Genomic DNA, 6,000 nt, shown 5'->3' on the forward strand with positions numbered 1-6,000 from the left:
CCATGGCCCGCCTCCCTCGGGTTCAATGACAGTAGAACTCACAAGAGATCAGGAGAGTGCTTTACTTAGAATTACTGGTGTATTACAAAGCACATAACTCAGAACAGCCAAACAGAAGAGAGGCACAGGGGAAGGTATGGGGCTCAGAGAGCTTCCAGGCACTCTCTGGACACACCACCTTCCCAGCTCTGGGTGTTTACCACTCGGGAAGAACTGTGTATCCTGTGGTTTAGCAGTTTTTATTGCGATCTCATTAGGCAGCCACGACTGATTAAATCATTGGCCATTGGTAATGAGCTCAACCTCTAGTCCCTCTCTCTTCTTTCAGGGTTGGGGGTGGGGCTAACAGTTCAAACCCTTGAATCTCATGGTTGGCTCCTCCGGCTACCAGCTTCCATCCTGAAGCTATCAAGGGGCCCACCAGTAGTCATTCATTAGCACAGATTTGAGTATTACTTTAAGGGGCTCATTATGAATAACAAAAGACATTCCTATCATTCAGTAAATTCCAAGGGTTTCTGAGCTCTGTGCCAGGAACCCCGACAAAGACGATATATTTTTGATTACACCACAGATCTACTAGGTGGGACTAGAGCAGCATTTAGTTTGGGGCTAATTATTCCTCACTAGTGAGGCAGGACCCATCTAGGACCCAATGCCCCATGTATTACTAAGTCTTTCATTCTGACTGGTGGATACAGACACTATCTTTGGCCCATAAATATCGGTTAGGTCAAGGTGGTCTGTAGTATTATTCAGGTCTTCTATATACTTACTGTTATTTTCTGTACCTGTTTTTATCAGTTCCTGAGAAATGAGGGCTGAAGTCCCTAATTGCGGGTTTTTCTGTTTCTCCTTTTGGTTCTGTCAGTCTTTGCTTCACGAATTTAGAAACTCACTGAATGCCTACAGTTAGTACTTCTAAGTTTCTTGACGATATAACCCCTTTACAACTATAAAATGTCCCTCTTTATCCCTGGCAATTATTTCTTGTTCCAAAGAGAGCTACAGCTCTCAACTACCAAGGTCAGATGACTAACACCACGGCTCCAGGCAAGCCCCCTCCTTTCTCTCCATCTCCACCTGAGATTCAAATCCACATCACAAAACTTACTGAGATCAATTTCCCCGCCCTCCAGGCATGACGGACCTCAAAACAGAGATGACGCTGAATTGTGCAGAAAATAAAGGTTCTCTGCTTTCTCGACAATGTTGCGACTACTGCTTGGATAGGAGGATTGATGGAGAGATGGACAGATGTCCTTTAAAGTCACAAAGCCCATCTATTCCTCCTGTGTTCCCTGTTTGTCAGCCTACTCCCCAGCAGCAGCTTCTTTCTCGACTTCTAGCTACCCTCCCAGATTCTCTCGCATGTCCTCTTCCAGCCAGGTCCTCCGCGCTCTGCCTGGCAAAGTTCCTACTCCCTCTGCTCTATCTTTTGAGGACACCAGAAGCCCCCTGAATGTCACAGTGAAGTCATTCTGCATCCTGATCGCAGCCCATCCCCTGGGCAGCTCCCTCTCCGGTTCTCATTGTCAACTAGTCCAAACCCGAACTTCCTTTGGCCTCTACACCCATGCACACCCCCAGCAAAGCACGTGGTCTCCCACTCTCTCCAGAAAAAAGACCAAGGAAGAGGTTCTCAAACCTCACAAGACCTCAGCAGTGCTAACTCCCCCATGACATCATCAACTAAACACGCAGTCTTTGATTCAGCCAAATTTATTTTAGCTGCTGTCATTGTGTGCTTACTCCACTAAGGCCTTTGTACTCGACAGTTATTTATCTGTCACACCTACCGATCGAAAGAGGTGTAATTATTCACACTTTATAGATTAGGAAAGTGAGGCTCAGAGAAGTTAAATTACTGATTCAGTCGGATGGCGAGTAAATGGCAGAGCAGGGATTCTTTCTACAACATCACTTTTATTTAATTGTATGTTAAAACATTTTTCAGATAGGTGAGATTTGGGGCACCTCGGTGGCTCAGTCAGTTGAGCATCTGCCTTCGGCTCAGGTCATGTTCTCGGGGTCCTGGGATCGAGCCCCACATTGGGCTACCTGCCCAGCTAGGTGTCTGCTTCTCCCTCTCCTTTTGTACCTAAATCCGCTGGTGTTCCCTCTTTCTCAAATAAGTAAAATCTTAAAAAAAAAAAAAAAAAAACGAAAGAAAGAAAGAAAAAGATAGAGGGGCGCATGAGTGGCACAGTCCTTAGGTGTCTGCCTTCGGCTCAGGTCATGATCCCAGTGTCCTGGGATCAAGCCTGGCATCGGGCTCCCTGCTCAGTGGGAAGCCTGCTTTTCCCTCTCCCACTGCCCCTGCTCATGTTCCCTTTCTCACTGTGTGTCTCTCTCTGCCAAATAAATAAATAAAATATTAAAAAAATAAACATAGATAGGGGTGCTGGGTGGCTCAGTAGGTTAAAGCCTCTGCCTTCGGCTCAAGTCATGATCCCAGGGTCCTGGGATTGAAGCCTGCCAGGGAGCCTGCTTCCCCACCCCCCCACCCCCTGCCTGCCTCTCTGCCTACTTGTGATGTCTGTCAAATAAATAAATAAAACCTTTTAAAAAGAATAGGTAATATTTATTTTTTAAAAAGATTTTACTTATTTGACACAGAGACAGAGAGAGAGGGAACACACGCAGGGGAATGGGAGAGGAAGAAGCAGATGTGAGGCTGGATCCCAGGACACGGGGATCATAACCTGAGCCAAAGGTAGCCGCTGAAGGACTGAGCCACCCAGGCACCCTGAAAAGATTTATTTTAAATTAAAAAAACAAAAGCAAAATAAGAAATAACAGTGTAAAATAATATAAATATTATATAATAAATATAATATAAATATAATATCTAACCATAAAGTAATATTGACAAGATATAATCCAAGTATATCATTCATTACACTAAATGCAGGGGACAGCAATGCTTGTAATACAAGCTAAATTACATTAGGTATTAAAAAAATAGTGTAATAATGGCATAAAAACAGACATATGGGCTGACTGGAATAGAATTGAGACCCCCTGGGGCACCGGTGGCTCACTGGGTTAAAGCCTCTGCCTTCAGGTCAGGTCATAATCCCAGGGTCCTGGGATCAAGCCCCACATTGGGCTCTCTGCTCAGCAGGGAGCCTGCTTCCTCCTCTCTCTCTCTGCCTGCCTCTCTGCCTACTTGTGATCTCTGTCTGTCAAATAAATAAATAAATATAATCTTTAAAAAAAAAAAAAAAGAATAGTGAGGGGGCCTTGCATTCCCAGACGGGAGCCATTATAATCAAATCAATACAGTATTTGCAAAGAAGGAGATGAATTTACAGAGCCAAACTGGGGACTCAACTGGGTCCCAATACATTTTAGGATTAATACAGGACACACAGGGTATTTTGATTCAGTAGGAAAGAGCTGAATTATGTAATGAGAGGTGCAGGCAAACAGCTCACTGCTAATCTGGACCAAAATAAATTCCAGAAAGATCAAACACATTAAGTTAAAAATAACATAATAAATATCGCATAAGAAACTTGAAAAAATGAGGAGACCGTCTTCCCCAAGGCTGCCAACCCAGAAGTCATCACGGGAAGGGCTGCCATCTTTGACTTAATAAAAAATCCCTTAAATGTATCCTCGCCAAAGATGCCAGCCACACCGCAAAGAGACAGAGAGGATAGATTTAGAAAAGATATTTGTGAAGCAATCCAGGAGGAACAAACAACGTAACAGAAAGTGAGCTAAGCATACAGAGAGCCAACTCACAGCAGAAAAGCTCCCAAGGCCAACAAACAGAAGGAGAGATGCTCAACTGGGAAAAGGCTGGGAGATGCATGTTCAAGCCATGCTACTCCACCACGTGACTCTTCAGTCTGGCGGAAATTAAAAAGGCCTTTAAGATCTGTTGCTGATGGGGAGATGGGGAAACAGGAATTTTCAGACATTTTTCATTGCTTAAAAAAAACCAACCACATTTAGCTAATACGGGGTTAAACTGAAAATTCTTTCAATCCAGCAATCCTGCTGAAGAAAACAAATCCCTTAGACTCGGAGGGATATTTTGTAGCTGTGTTCGTGTTGGCATAAAGCCAAGAACAAAGCGGAAAGGCCCCAGAGAGCTGAATTCCACCTGTGGAATCCTACAGGCATTAAAGAAGGAAGAGGGGCTGCTGACACCTGCCGGGAAGGGGGTCCCACGAGGCACCGCGGAGTGAGGGGAGTGCATTTGCTCAAAGCACGAAGAGTGACTAAGGAACCAAACAAAAACACATCCTGTGTACAAACGCTTGCACACATTCACAATCTTACTACATAGGCATAGAAACACACGTGTTATGGCCACATATTCATCAGGTTCTCCAGAGAAACAAAACCGACAGGATGTTGGAGGTGGACCAGGCTTTGTAATGGTTGTGGATCATCCAAGAATAGAAATAGTTAAAAAAAAAATAATTAAAATAGTTAAAAAAAAATAGACACATATTTTTTTTAAGATTTTATTTATTTATTTGACAGAGAGAGATCCCAAGTAGGCAGAGAGGCAGGCAGAGAGAGAGGGGGAGGCAGGCTCCCTGCTGAGCAGAGAGCCCGATGTGGGGCTCGATCCCAGGACCCTGAGATCCCCACCTGAGCCGAAACCAAGAGCTGGACGCTGACCTGACTATGCCCCGCCAAGCACTCCATGCAGTGAAATAAAACTTTTGAAAAGCCCTCCTGAACCCTCCCTCTTCAGAATGGTTCTAGGCAGAGCCTAAGTCAATCTTATCGCTCAGAAGACCACAAGACATGCAGAAGTGCATTTATGAGGACTATTGGAGCAGATAAATGTTACCTAATAACAATAACGAAAGTCTACTTCCGTTAAGTTCGAGTAAGAAATCTCATGTAAACTTCAAGATGACATGCAGAACTTAAAGGATTTCTGCCCAGCAGTCACTGTTGTAGCCACCAGGCCACTCTCAAATCTCTCTGCTGAGGTGGGGTCTGTGCTCCCCAAGGTCCCTGACCAGTTGGCTCTGGGAATTCTGGAGCAGGGCTGGCAGGGGCCAGTGGATTGGAAGGTAGGGTCTGTGCTCAAATGATGGCTCTGCTAATTCTTGGTTCTAGGGTTTGGTTAAGTCCCCAAATCTGAGCCCTCATGGTTTACTCGTCAAGTGGGTACAGCACAAAACCCTATTCGCAGGTAACTGTGGGGTCAGTTTCACTCTTCCAGCAAACGTTCATTGAGAGACCCTTTTGTGCAGGCGCTGGGGAACTAGGGGTGGACCACGCAGAAATGGTCCCAGCCCCAAAGACCCTGAGTGTGGGAAGGTGCGGAGTGAAACACACATGTTGCCAGATGACGAGCAGCCTGGGCTGTGAGGTCCAGAGGAAGAGTCGTCAGAGCTGGGAAAGCATTATCACCCCGTGGAGGGGCCAAACCGGAAGGGCAGTGAAAGGTCAGAGGAAGGGCTCCAGGGGGGAAGGGAAGCGTCGGGACCTCCTGTAAGAGGCATCAGCTCCTCTCTAGGGGGCCTCTCTCTGCCCACCCCCTCCTTTCTTTCTCTAACCTATGTATTCCCTCCTCCCCAAACCCATAAGTCATTCTCTATCTTTCATAATATTTTATATATTTTTAAATAAAAATGATGGAACAGGGGTACCTGGGTGGCTCAGTGGGTTAAAGTCTCTGCCTTCAACTTAGGTCATGATCTCAGCGTCGTGGGATCGAGCCCCACATCGGGCTCTCTGCTCAGTGGGGAGCCTGCTTCTTCCCTCTCTGCCTGCCTCTCTGCCTACTTGTGATCTCTCTCTCTCTGTCAAATAAATAAATAAAATCTTTAAATAAATAAATAAATAAATACGAGGGAACAGAAACAGCGAATCATTTTCCTGTAATAGACTTGCACTAAAAGTTTCAGAGCTTTCTGGAAAAAGATATAATAATTGAAAGATTTATCATTATGAACTAATATGTCTTGTGAATATGTCAATGACAATTAAAAATAATCTCCATCTGATTCAGACATTTGA

This window comes from Mustela erminea, chromosome 9 (genome assembly GCF_009829155.1).
Source record: "Mustela erminea isolate mMusErm1 chromosome 9, mMusErm1.Pri, whole genome shotgun sequence".
NCBI classification, from domain to species: Eukaryota; Metazoa; Chordata; class Mammalia; order Carnivora; family Mustelidae; genus Mustela; species Mustela erminea.